The following is a 23,224-nucleotide window of genomic DNA, read 5'->3' on the forward strand; positions in this document are numbered from 1 at the left end:
GAGAGGGGTTTTCCTGAATCCTCCTGAGAAGGCCCCACCCACAAGGAGGCATTGTCAGGCTGTGACCTGTTTGACAGGTTCGACTCAACCGCTAAACTTATTTATCAAGTTGACATGAACTGAAAGTGAAATTAGTCTAACCAAAGTCAAAGAAGATTGCTCAAAAACAATGTCTTTTTTGTTTGTTTGTTTGGGGGAGGGTTGGTTTGGGGTGCTTAAGGCATTTAGTTTGACTTTCTGAAGGGCCAAAGAATGAAAGCATTTGCTTATTATAAGGGTGCATATAGAATGTTAGCCAAAACTTTAGCAGGAAAAAATTCCCAGGAAAACATCACCAGAGAGTCCTTCTCAAGCACGGCGATACACTGCTCATTCCTCTCATCAAACAAGGATAGGTGTATGAATCTCAGTGGGAAATCATTGGGAATACACCTCTATGTACTGGTTTGGCTCCTTCTCACTTATATTTGTTTCTTAATCTTAAAAAAATATCTTTGAAGGCACACATTTTTCTTCAGTTAGTAATGGAAAAAAGACTGCACTGCCATGGTTAAATCTCTAGGATTCTCAGTTCTTTAGATATAGGCTCAATGTTAGGTATTATTGCTGACAAACATGTCTTGACCTTGATGGAGCTTATGTTAAAAAAGAAAGGTGAGATTTTTATATTTTTACCATTTGATTCCATTGTCCACAGCCTTTTAAAATTCTCTATTAGTTCTGAGGACACGAAGCATTTTTACTTACAAAATATTTTCCAGCTGTATCCAGCACCTTTCTAACAAACTACCCCCACTTTTTATTCATGAAAAAATCCAAAGGATATGCTGCTCAAATGACAGAATGAAGAAAATTGTTTATCTTTATAATCCAAAAAGCAAATGAACAAAACTCTCAAAATATACAATTTCTTTAATGTAGCAGCAAAAATACAGGGAGCAAAAATATCTCAAGATAAATGCAGTTAGTAATCTTGTGAATAGTAATCATGTCAATAAAATCGTATCTTGTAAGTGATTATAGGAAACATAATTTACAGGAAATTTTAGTTAAATACACTGTATGTTTATTAATGATTGTGCAACTTCACAGCAGCTTCCTACATTTACATATATTGCATAGAACTTGATATTAAATTTTTAAAAAGTGAATGTACAATGTATCTCATTGCAAACATATTTTCTGGTTCTAGACTTCAAGATAGTTGTCAAGTAGATATTTCTAAGATGAGCATAAGCTGCCTGTGCAGAGTACAGAAGAAAAAAATGTTCCATAGCAACCTCCAAAAATCCAAAAGTCAAACTCATTGCCATCTAGTTAATGATGAGGCATTGTGACCCTACAGGGCAGGGTAGAGCTGCCCCTGCGAGTTTCCAGGACTGGTTGTGGGAGTCGAAATCTCCAACGTTCTCCCTCGCAGAAGCTGGTAGCTTCCATCTGCTGACCTTATTCCAAGAAGTGATAGATCATGGTTGAATATGAAACCCATGTACCAGCCATTACACCACCAGGGCAACTTCCGTCAGACTGTCTCAGGGTTTCTCAACAGCGTATCTGGGCTCTGAGAACCCATGGTGTGGGAAGGGTAGTATCTGCCTACTAAATGCCAGTACCATTTCTCTCCTGGTCAGGAGAAAACAAAATATCTCCAGAAATTTCCAATGTCCTTCCTACTCATTGCCATTAATCTGAGTCCTTGGAGGGAATCTTGACCCAACACTGTCTTGACATAGATAAGACTTTTGTTGACAAGTACGGGGTCCCATTCTATATCTCTAACTAGTGAGGAAGGAAAATGAACAGACCACTAAAAATTAGGACTGAAATGGAGAAAGACAAACAAGATGAATACAAAGGGCAGGTTTGCTTTGGTGTTTTGATTTTCTGTCTCAATCAAGGGAAACTACACAATACCAGTAACTTTTTGAATCAAGCAGGCTTTAGAAAACATTTTGCTGGAAAGATTTTAAAGTACAATTGAGCACAGCCTATAAGGTCAGTAGCAGAGAGGAGTGTCCATACATCATAGTGATTATATTTGTGGATGGCCATTGGCATGGGGAGCCTGAGGGCAGGGAGACTAAGAGAAAAGCTCCGACTCAGGAAATCTGACTGGACATAAAATATACGGCAGGACAGCAGTGGGGTCAAAAGCCAGAGAAGGAAATGGAAATCAAGTGCAATAAACCATTCAAAAATATACAGTGTCTGATTGCCCAATAAACTAGGTACACACATGCGTCTGTCTGCTTACTCGCCAATCTGAAGTGAACAGTTCCACATTTTTCCGTGACATCAAAGATTCTGCCTGGCATTTCTTTGTCAACCACCAAGCAGCATCCTCCAAGATCAAAGTCTCTTTTCAAATTGACAAGCCCTTTTAGGACAGTGACAGTCACCAAGGAAATGAGACAAGACAGGTAGCAAAGCAAACCCATGACCTGAGGAGAGAAGTCATTCATATTGAGAAAATCTGAGATGGTTCTCCTCATCATACCTGGCTTTTAGCCCTTCCCCTCAGAGAGAAACATCCCTCCAAAACTTGACCTAGAATCATCCATTGAGTGACCATTGAAAACAGCTTCCTGTGTGTGTTAGTCTAGTAAACTAGGGATACAAATACACAGAAACTCATATATGAAGGTTTTACATAAAGGGTAAGTGTACATTAAGAAAGCATTCTAACCCAGTGCTGTCCAACCCCATAAATCCAACATTAGCCCATATGTCTGACACCAATCTACAAAGTCCTCAATCTCACAAAGCACACACAATGACGCTGACTTCAGGGGGAAAGCCACATCAGTGACCATGTAAACATCTCAGCGCTCGAAGGGGTCTCCATGTGGCTGCTCCAACACCCAGGGCTGCATCTGGGTAGGTCCATGTGGCTTCTCCTCAGGGATGTCTGGCAGGAAGTGAGCCTTGGCTGTTGAAGCAGGGAACTGACTAAGACCGCTGCACCCTGGTCCAACCACCACAAAACAAGAGACCCAAGAACTAGAGAGGCTCACCAAGCCATTTATCCCTCCGCCCTTCAATTAATCCCACATGTGTTTATCAGCCAGGTGGGCACAATAAAGCTTAATTATCTCACTGTGTCAGAAGCATAAGGCCAGATGGATATTATGCTACACACGTCCGTATGGTCTTGTGCTTCTGACCCAAGAAGCTCTTCTCCGTGGTCACTTCCAGTCCCATGACACTGCATTTAGCAATAAAACCAATGGTGTCTGCCCTGGCCCATCTGGTCCCCCTCTTCTTTTTGACCAATGGTGGCCATTGTTCTACAGGGACTGTGGGGAAACGGGATTGGTTGTGTTTATATCAGCTTTTTAAAATTTTTATTTTCAAAGTTACTTTTGAAAACTTACATAAAAAAATCCCAGAACACTGATGAGTACATTTTAAAGAGTCAGTCATCGGTTTTTTCATTTATATATTTTCTCCTCTGTTCTCTTGTCTTGCTATACTTATTACCACTTGAAGACTTATTACCACTTGACATTCTATTTCCTCATATTTTGTCTGTCCCTTGCTGCACAGGAAGATTCGTTTCATGATGTTCTAGTATTTCATTTGTCTGGTATCCACAGGGCCTAGAACAGGACTTTCCATGCAATAGGCTTTCCATAAATGGCTGTTGACTTGATGAACAAATAAATGGACAATCATCAGTCCAAGGGCACAGTCCCTTTTTGGTAGTTTGTCCTTTGAAAATCTGCATCTCAGGTTGGTGTTTTGGCCTTTGAGTTGGCTTCTGAGTCATGGTGACCCCAACACAGTGTGACCATATACTGCCCGTTGTTATGCTAGCCCCAAGATGGGCTGTAGATTCTACATTGTTTGATTGTTATGTAGAGAGATTCTACTGGCTGAATTTTTGCATTTCTTCTTAGTGAATGCTTGAAGCAGATTATTACATATTCAATATTATTGAAGCACTCAGAATCTTCTGCTAAATGCTTCACTAACATCTCTGCAACATCATAACAACACTCGAACCTGCACTGAGTGGTAGGTAGTGGCTCTACGCCAGATGCACTGGCAAGTAATCAAACCTGCAGCTCTACTACATGGAAGGTAGATGTTCTCACAATGAAGCACTACCATTTCCAAATGACCGTGCCTTCTGGGGCTGTATTTCATGACCTGTGGGCATGTGATGGAGGAGAGTGATTCCAAAGGAAGGATATTGTTCATGGTAAGGTAGCGGTCCAGCGGGAGAGAAGAAGGCACTCGACGAGAGGAAATGCAACTGTACATATGAAAGATTGTAAGGACAATGCAGGCTCAGGCAACGTCCAATTCATGTTGAGTCTGGTTCATTATGAACAGAAAGCAATTCCATGATACCTAAGAAGAACAGTAACGAATCATAGAAAATCCACAATCTGTAGATCCTGCTAGTCAACCTCTCCTGTGATTGCAGGTGTCAGTGATGGTGTTGACAGAGGCACTGTGCATCTCTCAGAGGATCACAAATGCATGAGCCACTCTGATCTCCTCAATGGGGCCAGAGACCATGAATGCTTGCGTACCAACCCGAAACAAAGCGTAGCATTTGTGGATTTGGAGAAAAGAGACACTGGGTGGCCAAACAAGCAATGAGAAGTGATGTTTATACCTGCCCATTGCACAATTATATCTTGACCTCCAGCTGTACCTAAGTAGGAAATAGAAACATTAGAATGTGGATATTTCTGTGGAGTCTTACCAACATGAGGCATAATGCATGGGATTAACAGAAGAAATGATTATACTAATTAGATCCCTGGAGCCATTGCCAACAACAATGAAGAGAGAATACAAAAGAGGTACCAAATGTATGAGACACAGTGGGTGAATAAACACCAGCAGTTCAATATTCATCCCCACTCCAGCCTCGATGCCATAAATAGAAGAGACCCTGTAGATCAGAGGACCTGTGGTATGCTACCCAGTTTAAGGCTAGTAAAAGTGAATAGTTTAAGGCAAAAAGGGAAAACTGCATTAAAAACATTGGCATTTGAAGGAGACGTTCACAGCTGGGCAAAGCAAGCTGTGAAAATGTTCCTTCCTGAAAAGGAAGAGGGCTGGCAAAAGCTTATAAATGGCTCCACCTGACTAAGGAGCTCACAGGATGCAAAGGATGTAACATAGCTCTTTGAGAGTTATCATCTTGGAGGGGCCACCTCCCGACTTTGCTCAGGTTGGCTTTTAGGTGTAGGGTTTACTCATCATGCATCCATACAGTCGTCATTTTCCTTAATGGAAAAGCATTTTAGGAAAGCCCTTTGAATGGCAAGAATCACTATATAATGTTAGATGATTTCTGAATACAAACAGCAAACTGTATTTAGTTTTTAAAATATGACAGATGATAAGGGAAAAGTAATGCAAGTTGTCTTTGCAATTTAAGATGTTGCATTAAGCAAGCCTAGACTGAAGGAAAAACAATATAAAAATATGGTCATTATCATTCTTCAAAGGAACTATGAGAGGACCTGATGCAAGGGGCTTAAGTGGAGAGCAAATGCCTTGAGAATGATTGGGCCAGGGAATGTATGGATGTGCTTTATACAATTGATGTATGTATATGTATGGATTGTGGTAAGAGTTGTTTGAGTCCCTAATAAAATGTAAAAGAAGAAAAGAGAAAAAAGTGATTAGGGCAAAGACTGTACAGATGTGCTTTATACAATTGATGTATGTATATGTATGAACTGTGAAAAGAATTGTATCAGCCCCAATAAATTGTTAAAAAAAAACCCAACACTCATTAATATAGAGAGGACAGAGTACACAGAAAGACACAAATAATGCATGCAAATGTTGATGGCACTTACTTAGACCTTACTAGTTACACTCTTCTTTGTGTTTTTTGTTGGCAGTGGCTGTGTAGTTGGTTCTGACACTTGGAAACCCCAGTGCCCATTTCTACACCATTTTTCGTACTCAGTGCTCTGTCTGTGTCCGTGATTGCAGTCATTGTGTTATTGAGGACCTTCTAACCTAGTGGGCTCACCTTCTAGCAATATATTGGACCGACAACAGTCTGCTGTAATCTGTAGAGTTCTCACTAGCTAACTTTCCGAAGGACCTCATCAGACTTGCTTCTGAATCTGACTTCGTAGGGAACCTCTATTGAAACCAGACCACCAGGAATGCTTCTTCTGGTATTTAAAATACCTGTGGCCTAACTTCCAGCATCCTGGCATCATGGAAGCTACCATCGTCTGACTTTGACTTATAGGGACACAATTACAAAGACATATAGATAGCTGAGAATAGCAAAGTAAACATCAGTGGACCTTGGAATTAGCCTCAAGTGTTATGTGACTCCAAGATTTGTTTTTCATGAATAGCTCACCAGTTTTATAGATATTTGCTTTTAGAGCACTATGAAAATATGCTTGACGAGTAGTACCATGCCTTAGTCAAATGCAATAAAATAAAATAAATAAATAAAATCCTTTGCCAAGGAGAAGGAGCAGCTAAAATACTGACTGCAGTGCAGTGCTCCAATGTTTGGGAATAAGCTCTGCTTAAACCGTTTGTTTTCCTCATGCCTAAATTGTCATCTCTCATTTATACATCATAACAATAAGCAGTGGCAAAAAGGGAAGAGATTGGATTATAAAGCCATGACTCAACAAAGGAACTAACAAACTACAGACTCAGCTAGCTATTTCTTTCTTTCTTTCTTTTTTGTTTTTGGCTCATGTTTAAATGTATGAAGGTCATCGGCTAATTCAAGGGCAGAAAAATATCATTTTATTGACATAAGTGTAAAATTCCCAAGAATATGGATAGTTTGTCATAGTGAGGCAAATTTTTTTAAATTTTACATTCAGAGATAAGTGGACAAACCCAAATGGTGTGAAATAAGCCTCATGTGAGAAAGGGAAAATGTTCTGCTCCCAGCTGTCCATTCAGCATTTTTCATTCATGAATTAATTTCTTATTATGCTCAAGTGTCTTCTGAAATACTGTAATAGAGAATTCTAATTGCTTATCTACTATCAATGTTCTTCTTCCTAAAAGAACCCCTAAGTTGACTAGTATATCAATGTACTTCACTAGAAGTCTACATTCTTGAACCTCTCTCGCAGCCAGCGTAGGCCAGAGGACGACATCATGGCTAGGAACATTCAGAGAGAATGTGGCGTGAGTCATCTGAAACGGCTCTGCAAAGAAATGACTCTGATGCATGAGCTCCCATGTTCTTTCTAGGGCATGGAACACAGATGGAAAGGCTGCAGCTTCAGCAAACATTGTAGACCATGTTACAGGGGTGAGACGAGTTCCAGGAGAAGGACATCACCCGAAACTTGAAGTAGAGGGTCAGCAAAAAAGACGATGCTCAACAAAATGGATCAACACAATGGGCTCACACATAGCAGTGACTGTGAGGCTAGGCCATGAAGCGGCAGTGTGTCCTTCCATAGGACATAGGGTAGCTATGAGTTGGAGCCAACTCTTCGGCACCTTACAAAAACAACCAGTTGCATCAAATCTGAAGTGGGATAACATACTGATAGCAACTCCCCCAGTGGACCTCCAGAAAGATGGAAGTCTTAGGTAAGCATAGTGTATAGGCCTACTGAAACAAAGACACGAGCCACTGGATGAGACAGACATGGATGATCATCATGGAGCGCTGACTTTCAGAGGAAAGGATGAAGAAGTAGGGAATCTGGTGGTGTGGTGGCTGTTCTAATCTGTCCTATAGGGTCGAAGTGAATCGGAATCAACTTGAGGCAGTAGGCTTAAGAGGAAAAGAAGCTGAACAAAAGCAACCAGAAAAGAAACTGATGGCAAAATTCTCGTCTGGCCAGCCTCACAATTGTTCTCAATTGGAGCCCATCGTAGCAGCCACTGTGTCAATCCATCTCATCAAGGATCTAGCTATTTTTCACTCCCATTCCACTCTATCAAGAATTCGGTCTTTCTCTAGGGACTGGTCTCTCCTGATAAAATGTCCAAAGCACATGATGCAAAGTCTCATTTACCTTGCCTCTGAGGAGCATTCTGGTAGTATTTTTCCAAGACAGTTTGGTTTGTTCACTTGGCCGTCCATGGTATTGTCAATATAATTCACCAACAACATAGTTAAAATACATCAATCTTTCTTCAATGTTTTTATTCAATGTCAAGCTTCCACATGCATATGAGGCATTTGAAAATATCATAGCTTGGGCCAGGCATACCTTACTCCGCAAAGAAACATCTTTTTTCCCCCAACACTTTAAAGAGATATTGTACACCAGATTGACCCTATGCAATGCATCATTTGATTTCTTGATTGCTGCTTCCATGAGCCTTGTGTGGATCCAAGTGAGACAAAAATCCCTGATAACTTCAATCTTTTCTGGACCTACTGGTCCCATTGTAAGGATTTGGGTTTCTTTATATTGAGTTGTAATCCACACTGAAGGCTGTAATTCTTGATCTTCAAGTTCTCCTCACTTTCAGAAAGCAAGGTTGTGTCATTAAGAACATAGGTTCTTAATAAGTCTTTCTCCAATCCTGATGCTGCATGAACAGATTTATGTTCTGAAATTAAATGTTCTAGTTTGTTATGATACACACAGTCAAATGCCTACTGCATAGTCACTGTAACGCAAATAAACGTTCTTTCTGGTTATTCTATATTTGCATCCAGGATGTATCTTATGATAGTAAAGATATCCCCTATTCAACATCCTATTCTGGATCCAGCATGACCCTCTGGCAGCCTCTTGTCAATGTACGGCTACAACCATTGTTGGATGATCTTCAAGAACATTTGACTTGCATGTGGTGTCAATGACAGTGTTCTATAATTTGGTATTCTGTTGGGTCACCTTTCTTTACACGGTACAAATGTGGATCTCTTCTAGTTAGTTGACCAAGTAGCTGCCTTCCAAATTTCCCAACATAAATGAATTAGTGCTTCCAGAGGTTCATCAAATCATTAAAACATTTCAATTGGTGTTCCTTTAATGTCTGATTTTGGTCAATATTCTCAGTGCAACTTGGAATTCTTTCAGTACCATTGATTCTTGCTCATTTGTTACCTCTTAAAATGATTACTAGTCACCTGTTTCTTTTTGGCACTCTGACTCTGTGTATTCTGTCCATCTTCTTTTTTTATTAGGGGCTCATACAACTCTTATCACAATCCATACATATACATACATCAATTGCATAAAGCACATCTGTACCTTCTTTGCCCTAATCATTTTCGAAGCATTTGCTTTCCACTTAAGCCCTTTACATCAGGTCCTCTTTTTTCACCACCCTCCCCGCTCCCAACTCTCTCATGAGCCCTTGATAATTTACAAATTATTATTTCGTCATATCTTGCCCTATCCGGTGTCTCCCTCTATCCCCTTTTCTGTTGTCCATCCCCCACGGAGGAGGTCACATGTAGATCCTTGTAATCGGTTCCCCCTTTCCAACCCACTCACCATCTATTCTCCCAATATCGCCCCTCACACCCCTGGTCCTGAAGGTATCATCCACCCTGGATTCCCTGTGCCTCCAGCTCCCATATGCACCAGTGTACAACCTCTGCTCTATCCAGGCTTGCAAGGTAGAATTTGGATCGTGGTAGTGTGGGGGGTGAGGGGGAGAGAAGGGGAGGAAGCATTTAGGAACTGGAGGAAAGCTGTATTCTTCGTTGGTGTTATGTCGCACCCTGACTGACTCATCTCCTCCCCTGGACCCCTCTGTGAGGGGATCTCCAGTGACCGACAAATGGGCTTTGGGTCTCCACTCTGAACTTCCCCCTTCATTCACCGTGGTAAGGGTTTTTTTTTTTTTCTTCTTTTTGGATGCTTCCTGCAAAATTCAAAAGTTTGCCCATAGAATCATTCATTATTGCAGCTTGAGGCTTGTTTTCATGTTCTTGAGTTCTTCCAGTGAACGATATACCGATATACCAAGTGTATGCATTTCTTAGTATTCTAATTCTAGATCTTTGCAGATTTTATTATATTTTACTTTGTCTTCTAGAGCTGCCTTTTGGCTTTTTCTTCTCGGTTCCTCAATAGCATTTTTTTAATTTGACTTAATAGTTTAAAATAGTTTAAGATTACCAGTAACTTTTAAAGTCACGTCTGACATCCACTTAGATCTTTCCTTTTATTAATGTCCCTTTAGTGATCTTTTGATTTCTTCATGACTGATGTTCTTGATATCATCCCGCAGCTCATCTTCTGTTACTAGTATTAAATGCTTCAAAGTTGTTCTTGAGATGTTCTCAAAAATTGGGTGGGATAGACTCAAGATCATGTTTTGGCTCTTGTTGACTTGTTTTAATTTTATTCAACTCCAAGCTGAACTAACCTATGACCAATTGATGATCTGTTCCACAGTGAGGCCCAGGCCTGGTTCTACCTGCTTTTATTAGTTTCTCTGTTGTCTTCCCTCAGACGTATTCAATTTGATTTCTGTATATTCTCTCTTTGAAATCCACATGCATAGTAGTAATATGTTTTGTTTAACAAAAGGCACATGATATGCACAAATCATTGGTATTGCAACATTCTATTATGAGATCTCCAATATTGTTTCTATCATTAAGAACATATTTCCAACACTATTCTTTCCTCTTTGTTCCCATTTTTGGGGTTCTAATGTTCAGTAGTTATCAATGCATATTGATTAGATGTTTGATAAATTTCAGAATGAAGAAGCTGGTAGAATTCCTCAATTTCTTTACTGCTAGCTGGGACAGTTACATAATGATTGTCAACTTAAGGGGTACTGTCTAGCCTGTCAATCATGTCTCAACTTGATGACCTCCTATAGGGGCATGGTAGAGATACATAGCTCACTGGCAACCAGACACACTCTCTCTGTGTTGTCTTCTTGCTGACAAGACACGTGGAGCTATGCTGATGGAGCCAGAGCCCTGCAGCTGTAGGAGCCATGTGGAGACCAATGACAACCCTGAGAAACTTTCGCCACCGCTGGATCCACAGATTTCGCACCTGCTGGACTGCAATTTTCCTGCATTCAACGTCATTGCATGTGTGGTGTGCACCTGGAGAGGAATTTATAGACTGGGAATCAGACATATGGACTAATAGACATATTGACTTCATCTGGACCGGGATGGGGTGTTTTCTTAATTTATAAAGTTACTGTTTGCTATAAAGTTCTTCCTTTTACACATATGAGTGTCTAATAATTTGTTTCTCTTACTCTCCGGTGATAGGAGCATGCTGGAGCGTGTGTGCTGCTGTTGTAGCTAGTTCTCTGCCTTGACCTATGAGCTGCACTACCTGTGGGCCAGGCCAATGTGTGCATCATGTTGCTAGAGCTCAAGGCATCTTTGAGACCTGTTTTGCCCTGCTGCTGCTGTTGAGTACATCACTGGAGCTTGAAGCTGGTGCATTGCTTGCATTTGATATCCCTTCCAGGCCTACTTCGCTAAACTCCCGCCAGAGATACAGACTAATGGTGACCCACTCTGCTGCTTGTTGCCCTTGGGCCAACTCTACTTCCCTTGCCCCAGGGAAGACTCTATTAGTCTATATGTCTGCTTCTCAGTCTATAAATCCCTCCCCAGGTGCACACCACACATGCAATGACGTCGAATGCAGGAAAATTGCAGGCCAGCAGGTGCAAAATCTGTGGATCCAGTGGTGGTGAAAGTTTCTCAGGATTGTCATTGGTCTCCACATGGCTCCTACAGCTCCAGGGCTCTGGCTCCATCAGCTGATTCCTTGAACATGGACCCAGCAGCTTCCTTGATTTGAAGGACTTCCAGTATATTAACTGTTCCATGAAAGCGAGTTAAATTGAACCCTCTGTACTGCTGTGTAGACTAATTAGCTGTTATATCCCTTCTTGCTGTATTAACCTATCTTTCTAATCACAGTGTCCTGGTTTTGTTTCTCTAGAGAACCCTGCCTAACACACTAGCTTTAGTGGTTGGTGCATACATTTGAATACTAGATGCCAATTGGATTTCCTTGCATGCATGATATACCGTAATTAAACTTTCCAAAATCAGAGTAAAAGAAAGAATTCTGATGGCAGCTCAGAAAAACAAAGTCACCTGCCAAAAAAAAACCAACCAAAACAAAACAGAACCAAAAACGAATAAGTTTAAACTGTAATGTCTCATTATAAACCATATAGGCAAAAAGGCAATGGGATTACATACAAAATTCTGTAAGGAAAATATCCAAATAAGAATTCTATACCCAGTAAAGCTGTCCCTCAAATTCACTGGTGAAAGTTGGGCATTTTCAGGTAAACAGAAATGAAAGGAATTTGTTAAAAACATAGCAACTTGAAGAGAAATGCTCAAGAATTCTTTAGACAGAAACTCGAAAAGAGTCGATGAAAATATATGACAATACTCAGTAGTGGATCCATAGCAAACAAAAAATCAACAACAACAAAAAACCCCTCACTACCGTTGAGTAGATGCCGACTCCTAGCAATTCTATAAGTCAGGGTAGACCAGTCCCTGTGAGCTTCTAAGACTGTAACTCTTTATGGGAGCAGAAGGTGCCATCTTTCTCCCATAGAGCTACTGATAGTTTGGAACTGTTGATCTTGCAGATCACAGACTAACGTGTTACCTCTGCATGATCAGGGCTCCTAATCCAGACATAAAAACATCTCATTTAAATTTTCAAAATTGAGAACCAGGAACCATAGATATCATTTTCTAATAAAGACAATCACAGAATTAATTGGGGGAGGAGTGGAGAGGAAGTAAAGTAGATTTCAAGATAGAACAACATGTTTTAAACTTGGGAAGAAATTTTTAATACTGGATTCATGGACCATGCAAACATCAGTCCTACAGTTCTGAGAAAAATTAGATGGTGGCCCACTGCCACTACCATTGTGCTTTGAAAAGGATCATATTATAAAGTCTTGAGTAGAACAGTAGAAAAATGTCCAACAAAACCTTAATTAATGAAAGAGATGAGATTTATTGGATGTAAAAATATAGGTGGTACATTCAAGACTATGTCACCCTTTAGGTCTGGAAACTGAACTTACCTCCCTTTCAGAAAAATCACCCATTTAAGGTCAAAGGAACAGCACTTACCTAAGATAAAGTTCAGTGTTAAGAAAGAAGAGAAATGTAATTGAAAAACATAGTGAAGAAGTAGGATATGTGGCGGCACAATGAGGGGATTAAATGTTCATGAATGTTAAAACAAAGTATGTGTGAATTGTACATTGAGTTTGTGATGAGCTCTGTAAACCTTCACATAATTCACTATAAATGTTTTTTAAAAATTAAAGTCTCCCGAACAAAATCAATGAATAATATAAATAGAAATATATGCAAGAATATTTAAAAAGTACTTCAATAAATATGTATAAATCATCAGTATTCTGCATCCCTGTGTAACTAAATAGGAGTGTTAACAGCAACTAAGTGTAATTAAATTCCTATTGTAGATTAAGGAGCCCTGGTGGCACTGTTTGGTAAGCATTGGACTACTAACTACAAGGTCAGTAATTCAAACCCACCAACAGCTTTATGAAAGAAAGATGAAGCTATCTGCTCCTATAAAGATCTGTATCCTTGGAAATCCCCTTTAGAGTCACTATGAATCTGAATTAACTATATGAGAGTAGTATTTTTAATTTATTATTTGTATTATTTTAATGGATTAGGATCATAACATACATTTTTCATTCAATCTTCACAATAGCATTGGCAGGCAGATAATATTATATATTTTTTACAGAGCTAAAAGTTAGATAAAAAGGAATAGATGACTTCATTCATTCCTTAACAACTATTTGGTGCGAGATTGTTTGTGCACTGGTAAGTACAGATATAAATGACTTGCCCAAGGAAATAGAAATTATAAATAACTGCCTAAATCTGAACCCAAGGTACCTGGTTCAAAAGGCAAGGTATATCTTAAGAAGTTGATAGGCAATGGTTCTACAGCTTTCCTCAATCACATGATGCTAAAGCAATTCCAACGTGCACCACAAATTCTTTATACACAAAAATCTCTTCATTGATGATGCCACATTTTAGGTTTTCTTTGTCCCTTTCCCTAGTAAAGAGAAATTAGCAGGGCGACAAATTATATATTTTGCTGTCTGCAAACAAAAATCTAAAGGTGAATTTCTCCCTGATCAGATAATAGGCTGAAATAATGGTCTCTCTTCCTATGAAAGTAAAAATGTTGCTTTTGCAGATGCTTCCCTGTTCCACTGCAAAGAAAGCTTTGTAGCATCCGGGTCAAGAGCAGTATGTCTGAAGATGATTGTTTGATTTTATTGACAAAAGGGGTAGGGGGGCGCGGGCACTGTATTCATCATTCCAAAATCATATAGTACTGATATGATGTTAGGATCCTTGGGTGGAAGTAATGCAGTCCCTGTTTTATAATATTTGAATTCTACCAATAGAACAAGGCTCATTTCTGCTCCAGGAACAAAGAGGCAATGGGTGCAGTGAAAGGTGGAGTATTTGAAGTCAAGTAGAACTGGATTCAAGACCCGCTGTGTTATAATGAGCAGGCTGTAGGACATAACAAGAGAAGATTAGAAAGTCATTTATTTTAACTTCTTAGCAGGTTAGCACATTGGAACCAATAAGGGGGAAGTGATTTGCCCAAGGTTATTCAGGGAAGGCTAGAAGGCAGAATTAGGAATAAAAACCAGAATTTATTACTTCAAGGCCAATGCCCTTTATCCCTATCATGCTCTTTCTTTGAGCCTCAAAATCCTTGTCTATAAATTAAGGCACACTATATCAGCTCTGCATACCTAATAGGCCTCAGATTCAACCACTTTAAAATGAGTAGGTTATACTAGATGATAAATCAGTTACTATATCTGTTGTGTCTGTCTTCTGTGTAAAGTGTGAAGTGTAAAGTATAAATGTATTCTATTTCTATATTCCCAAAGCTTCTGAATTAAGAAGGTTGCCTTTTTTATTCAGTTGATGTTAGCTACAATAACTAGGGGCTATATCCCAAGTGCATTGCCATATTACACATCCCATTAAAGAATGCAATAGAATGGACACCCCAAAAGAGTATTTCTCAATGATTAAAATCAAATGCTTCACTAAGATGAACAGAGTAGGTTGCAATCATGGTTTTGTGCTATTTTCTAATCTTCTGATTTTGGATAAAAAAATATTGTTCCTCTTTTAGACTTTATTGTCACTCAAGAAACTCTACTACAAAAATCATTAAGTTGCTCATTAAATTATAGCTGATTAAACAGTCTGTGTATGAGATTGTATGAACTGAAAAGCACAATGAAGATGGAGATTTGGAAACCTACAAGTGTTACCCAGATGTAAGTCTTGCGTATTATCAGGAAGAATGGACAGAAGAAAATAAGTATTTTTAATGGATGTGTGTTGTACTCATTGTCTGCGATGTAAAAGGCAATGGTGTAAGGCTAAAAATATGGCTGAGGATCTGGGTGAGGAGGAGGAGGAGGAGACATTGAAAATTATAATAAAACCCCTGGTGAAGATTTTTCACAATTTCTTAAACAGGCAAATAAAAGGCATATATACAATATTGTTTTGGTCATGTTTTGAAAATGAGAATCTTGAAATAGCTAATATTAAGCATCTATTCATCTATTTATCCACCCAACCATCTGTCTAGCCATTCAACAAGTGGTTTTGAGTTCATACCACATATTCTGTACCAGGTATCATTCTCGGTTTGTAAATAAGAACAGTGAACAAACAGACCCAAATTCCTGGCCTCTTGAAGTCCATTAATTTTTTATTGTTGGATGGGAAGGAGTCAACAATAAATGAAAACAAATAAAGCATGTCAATTGTTGATAAGGCTGTGGGCATTTTTGAAAAGTGGGATACAGAATGCTGCTGGTAGGAAAGGGATGTGAAATTTCAGCAGAGATGTTGGCGAGGTAAGAGAGTTATCCATGAAAACATACAAGGTAAGACTGTCTGGACAAAAGAATCAGCAACTGAAAAGGCATAAGTGGTTTAAGAAAGTCAAGGAAAGATGAAGATTGGCAAGGGATGAGATCATAGAGGTGAATTTATTGGAGAGATTTTCTGGGACCATGAAGGTCAATAAATTTTCCACTCTTACTCAGAATAAGGTGAGAAACTAGCACAGAATTCTGAGTAGAGAAGACTGATTTAATAGGATTGATTTGGCTTCTCTACTGGGAGTAAGCTAAGAGGAAAATGACAGAAAGAGCCTGACCAGTTAGCAGGATGTACCAATCATCCATCCAGGTGAGAACTGATGGTGATCTAGGTTAGGACAGCTGCAGTGGAGGTTGGTGAGAAGTTCTCAGATTAAAGCTGAATTGGAAAAACAGAGTAAACACAAACAGGGAAATATTCTTTCACATATACTATATAAAACTATAAAGTTCACTCATGCTCAGATCAAAGGGATTTAGCATAACTTTTTATGTGTTTAGAGGAGAAAAACCAGAAACCCTGATTGTCTGGGTTTTATCCGAAGAAAACACTCACACTTTCCTTTTAGAAAATGAATTTGGGATAAATTATTCTGCTAAATATCCTAATATATCTAAAAGTTTATAAGAGAAATTCTACTTCTGGTATTTTTTTATTTCCTTTTATACTATTCTTTCAAATGTATATTTTCATTGGGCAGATATTGAAATTTTTGCACTTGGATCCCACAGAGTACCTTAAGGGAAGCTAACTGAGAGGAGATAAAAAAAAGATTTGAAGAAGAGAATGCAAGTGAGAAAAGATGTGCAGCAACATCAATACATGATTGCTTTGTTTCCTAGCTCAAATCAGAGACATTTCCAAAAAGTCACAGGTGCGCACTGCATGTGATAATGAGAGACTACAAAATGAAGAGATTTATATCCAACACTCTTTCATTCAATGGAAAGGTTGGGCACCACTTAAACGTAGTTTTGGAAATACTGGAGTATTTTAAAAAGGGACTATCAATAACATCAAAATCTATACAGGGAAAGAATGAAAAGGATGGATTGACACAAGCTGTGAAGCACTGGAAATCTTCTGAAAACCATGTTGTATTTTTGTTTATGAGACTTGACCAGGTTCTGCTGTGAATGGTTTCAAATTGTAAATTGAGCCAGCGTACAATGAAATGTGAATGGAAAGACCATCCATATCATTGTTAACGTGACTTCCAGAAATGGTTCCCCCTCAAAACATTATCACTTATCTTTCTTTACACAGAGGCACCAGAGCAGTGCTGGTCCTGGTTATAGAAAGGAGTGGGAAGCTACTTGTCATTATGCAAGGTAGACAGGTTCTTTTGTACCTTATGTAATGGTGCCTCGTCTATGTCAGTGGCTTTTCATCCTATCCTCCTTATAAGTAGTCATCTTGTGGGGTAATTATGGATCAGACTTTTCAAACTGCAGCGAACATAAAGAGCACAGGGTGTTCTTTAATAATTCAAACTCCTGGGTCCAGTCACGGACTTCTTGAATCGATAACTCCGTTGGATAAGACCAGCATTCACAACTTAAACAAATATCCCAAGGGATGCTGTTGCCACCAGTACATGAAAAACAGTGAGAGGTGAGCGGGAGTAGCAAAAATCTCTCAAATATCTCCAAGTTCTGAGGAGCTCTAGTCCTACTTTTGTCATTGATTACATGCATGACCTTCATTCATTTGTAGAATGATAATAAGAAAATATAATGATAATAGGCTTTAAAGGGGTCTTTCAGAAAATAATAATTAAAACAAAACAAAACAACAACAACAAAATCCTCAAGCCCATTGAGTTCATTTCAACTCATAACTCTTATAGGGCAGGGTAGAACTGGCCCTGTCAATTTCTAAGCCTGTCACTCTTTATAGTAGTAGAAAGCTTCATCTTTCTTCTGTGGAGAGAGACGTTTTCAAAATGCTGATGCTGTGGTTAGCAGTCTAGCTCATAACCAGAGCGTCTGAATAATAAAATTTGGTACCTATATCATCTCGTGTAGACATCAGGAGTGGAGTCTAGCCTGTCAATCAGATCACAGGCTGATGATGCCTCCTTATGGCCATGGCCTTCCTCATGAGGATCATGAGGATTCTGGGAACTTCCTCTCTCTCTCTCTCTCTCTCTCTCTCTCTCTCTCTGTGCCTTGGTCTCCCTGTTGAAGAGCCCACAGAGAGACTTATAGAGACCTGTAAGAGCTCTCGCTCTCTGATTTGCCTTCCTGTTGACAAGCCATGTAGAACCCAGGCTGAGACCTGAATAAGCCATGTGGTGTAGGCCTGCACCAGCCCTGTGATGCTTCCACCGCCATTGGATCCACAAGACCTTTAACCCACAGACCTGTGATCTTCCTGCATTTTGGATGTGGCTGCGTGAATCTGAAGACAGACTTATAGGTTAGTATCAGATTTATGGGCTAATTTCAGACTTGTGGACTTGATCTTGACTGGGCAGGGATGATTTCTTGATATGCAATTACTCTTTGATATAAAGCTCTTTCTTATACATATATGAGTATATCTGAATTTGTTTCTCTAGTCAACCTGGCCTAACACATCAATTCATCTTAGAACTTATTCATGTTCTTGTTAGGTGCCATTGCATCAGCTCTGACACATATGACCCCTGTACAACAGAAGGCCATGTTGTCGTGTCAATATGAGTTGAAATTGACTTAACGACAGTGAGCTTGTTTTTATTTTTGATTTCATATTCTCTGAATGATCCTTTGAATATGACTTTTAATTGTTTATCATCCACATTCTACAAATGAGTCAAGGTCATGAATGTAACCAATAGCAAAAGTAGGACTAGAACTCTTCAGTGGTCTGTGATATTTGACAGAATTGTGCTCATCTTGTTGTTGTTGTCATGTGCCACTGAGTCAGTTCTGACCCCTAGCGACCCTATGCACAACAGAATGAAACACTGAATGATCCTGCATCATCCTAATGATTGACCTTATACCTGAGTTCAGAGCAAATACCCTTTTCAAACAACACACACAATTACTATACACATGAATTCCTCCAGATGAAATACACAGAAATCAAAATGACTACATCTATAAGGAGGCCTGGTGGTGTAGTGGGTATGTTTTGGGCTGCGAACTGCAAGGTCAGTAATTCTAAACCAAAAGCTCTTCTGCAGAAAATAAGACAGGGGTTGCTACTCCCCTAAAGAGTTACAGGAAGGCAGTCTTTCTATTCCCATAAACAGTCACAGTCTCAGAAGCCCACAGGAACAGTTCTACCTTGTCCTAAAGGGTCACTGTGAATCCACATTGATTCCATAGCAGTGAGTTTGGAGAAAGAGCTGCAGTCTCAGAAACTTACAGGGTAAATTCTGTCCTGTAATATCGGGTCTGTTCAAGCATGCAATGACTCAATGGCAGTGAGTTTAGTTTGGGTTTTGAGTGGGAAGAAATGATGGAGAAGCTCAATATCGGTAGCTGAAAACAAGTCATCAATTTCTCATATGTAAGTTCAATTTTAAGTTAATTAAAATAAAAATAAGTCCAAGAGAGCCAAAATATGATCTTGAGTCTACCCCAGCTGAATTTCAAGAACAGATTTCATGAATTGAACATTAATCACAGAAGACCTGATGAGCTGTGGGACGACATTAAAAACAACATACATTAAGAAAGTTAAAAGTCATTAAAAAGACAGGAAGGAAAAATGAAAGTGGATGTCAGAAGAGGCTCTGAAACATGTTCTCGATCATAGAGTATCTGAGGCAAATGGAAGAAATGATGAAGTCATAGAGCTGAACAAAAAATATTCAAGTCAATGAGAATAGTGTCCTTATCCAGGGACTGGTCCTTCTGATAAGATGTCCACTGAACATGAGATGAAGGAGCATTCTGGCTGTGCCTCTTCTCACACTGATTTGTTTGTTCTGGCAGTCCATAAAGTTTTCAATATTTGTCTCAAAATTCAAAATCAAAATGTATCGATTTTTGCAGTGTTCCTTATTTATTGCCCAAATTTCAAAGGCACATGACACCATTGCAATACTAAGACTTGGGCCAGACACCTTGGTCTTCAAAGTATAATCCTTGCTCTTCAACACTTTAGAGATTTTGTGCTGCAGCTTTACCCAGTACAACATCTCAGAGTTGTTTGTTCTTCTGCCAATTCATAGTACATCCAATACTTTGCAAATACCACACTGAAGTCTACTGCAGTCTCTAGTCTTTGTCAGCAAAGTTGTCAAGTCCCCCTTGCTTTCCACAAGCAAGTTTTTGCTGTGTGCATGGGGCAGGTTATTATAAAGCTTCCCTCCAATCCTGATACTGTGTTCTTTTACATAGAGTCTAACATTTCAGATTAGATCCACATTCAGATTGAATAAATATAGTGAAAACATACAACCCTGACACATACCTTTCCTGATTTTCAGCCATGAAGCATTTCCTTGTTCTGTTCCAATGACTACCTCTTGGATTATGTACGGGTTCTGCGGTATCACAATGAAGTGTTCTGGAATTCCTAAACTTCATGTTGTTATCCATAGTTTGTTATGATCCATGGCATATAATACATTTTCATAATCAGTGGAATACAAAAAAACTTTCTTATATTCTTTGCTTCCAACCAATTTAATTATTCTTCCAAGTTATTTTTTCTCAATCAGATTTGCCTAAGTAAGATACTGTCCCTTCCCCCAAAGGGCTCACAGTCTAATGCATCAGATGAGAAAATTTAACAAAAGAAAATTTTAAAAACTTATAACATGTGATGGGGAATAAAAGTCATGAATAAATAGAAAAAATATGGAGTGGCAAACATATCTAATCCAAATTGGCTTTTCACAACTAGTAGACTTTGTGTCTTTATTGTCAAGTGAGAATCATAACTTTCCCTCCCCGCACCCTTGCTCCACAGGTATGCTGCAATACACACAAATCTTAGTGCTCATTTTGCCACCGATGAAATTTTTCCGCAGTCAGTTTCTCATTCCACCTCTTTAGTACACAGGTCTCTGTCCCTTTGGACACTCCACAAGCATCTCACATGAAAGAATAACTTGAGGATGATAGGGTAATTATCCAGAGGCAGCATTCGGGTAAACTTCTAGTAGAGTGGCAAAAGATCCTGTGCAAACAACTAGGAGTATGAGGGGTGGTGTCATAGGCTGAGTGGGCTGTTCCAAACACCGTAATCAGCTGGGTCTACTGCATTACAGAACTGCTTGGGAGATAGTGCAGGTTTCGGTCCAGACCTTCACAATAATGTGAACATCATAATCAACTGAGTAACTTTTGTTTCTTTCCAAGTGTAAGTTATGTTTATACTCTCTATTACATGTGCAATGCCATTAGGGAAAAATTTTAACTATTGTGAGAGTGATCAAAAGGTGACACAGAGACGCAAAGTGATCACATGCTTTGGAAATGGTGCCAAATGACCTTTTTGATGCGTGTGGCATGATTCTGCAGAACAACAATGTTTTAAACGGCGGTATCTGTGAAACACAATGAAATGAGGTATACCTGTATTTTATTCTGATTCGAAAGAGTAGAAAATCCTGTTCATAACTTCTAGGCAATTCATTCTCTGCAATGTGTTTTATTTCACCCATGAAAACACATGTTTAAAATTTGTTAATCTGACCAGCAAACACGTTATTACTAACCTAACATTAAAAATAGCATTTAGTGAAATATGTGTTGTTGACCTTAGTTTTTACAGCATAAGAAGTCATAGTTGGGTAGTTCTACAATGAAGTTGTCAATTATGAATTGATTCATTTTTATGTGGATTTAAAATTGATAACAAGTGAAATAAAATTGGTTAATGAAGTTACGAATTATATATACTATACATATATGACACACACACACACACACACACATATATATATATATATATATATATGTTTGTGTGCCCTGGTGGTATAATGGTTATGAATTGGGCTGCTAACCACTGGATCAGCACTTCAAAACCACTAGTTGCTATGCAGGAGAAAGGTGAGGCTTTATACTCCTGTAAGGAGGTACAGTCTCAGAAACCAACTTGGGCAGGTCTTCCCGGTCCTGTAGGGTTGCTATTAGTTGGCATGGATTTGAAAGCAGTAAGATTTATACATATAAATACTATACATATATATATGCATGTATGCATGCATGAATCCATATATATACATATATGAGGCTTTCTCAAAAAATCATGGAAATGGGGTATTAAAAGATAACAGAATTTGCTCCCAAATTTTTTAAGCCCCTTTGTATATATACACCAATGCTTTGTCAGTTGTTTGTTGCATTGTGAAGTTTGCTGTGATTCTGGAAACTATGCAACTAGTATTTAAAATACCAGCAAGGTCACACAAGACACATGGTTTGAGTAGTCTTTTTATTGACCTTTTGCTTTCCTCACTTATGATTTTATTTGTGGCAACCGATTAAGTCTCTGGACTTTAGCCATTAATGTTAAATGCATTGAATCTGTTCTTGAAATGATCTCTAAATTCAGATGGGTTACACTCATGGTTGTGTCTAGTCTAAGACGTACTAAGAACTAGTGATCTATTTCTAAAGGAGTGGTCAGTGAAAACCTAATGAGTTGAAGCCGAACATTGTCTAATATGGTACTAGATGAGTTCTTCAGGCTGGAAGGCAGAGAAGAACTGTCTCCTCAAAATAGTGTCAATGCCAATGACATGGATGGAGCAAAGCTTTTGTCATTTTTATTTACTTATATGACATGACTCTAATTGAGATGAAACAACTGCCAACATACATAAATAATCAGACCATAGAAGGTACAAATATGAATCTAGGGAAACTGGAAGTTATCTAAAACAAAATGTGATGTCTAAATTTTGATATCCTCTGACTTAGTAAGCTGAAATGGACTAATATTGCTTATTTGAACTGGACAATCAGATGGCCTCCTATGCCTAGATTTGAGCAGAAATGGCTTCACATTAATCGCCAAAAAGAACAGATAACATGTACCTTAAGTACAATATTGTCAGTAATAGGACAATATCCATATGCACTCAAATCACTATAGCCAAAGATGAAGAAATTGAAGATTTTTATCAACTTCTTCAATCCCAAGTTGAACCACACCTGCAATCCAGATGCATCGATAATTATAAATGACTGCGATGCTAAAGTTGAGAACAAAGGGGAAGGATCAGTACTTGGGAAATACGGCGATGAAAATAGCACTGAAGAGCACACGAACAATTTTACAAGAGCAATGATTTCTTCATTTTTAATCCCTTTTAGCAATAATACAAATGGTTACTATACATTTAGACATTGACAGTGGCATACACTGCAATCAAAC

The sequence above is a fragment of the Tenrec ecaudatus genome, chromosome X (genome assembly GCF_050624435.1).
Source record: "Tenrec ecaudatus isolate mTenEca1 chromosome X, mTenEca1.hap1, whole genome shotgun sequence".
In the NCBI taxonomy this organism is placed as follows: Eukaryota; Metazoa; Chordata; class Mammalia; order Afrosoricida; family Tenrecidae; genus Tenrec; species Tenrec ecaudatus.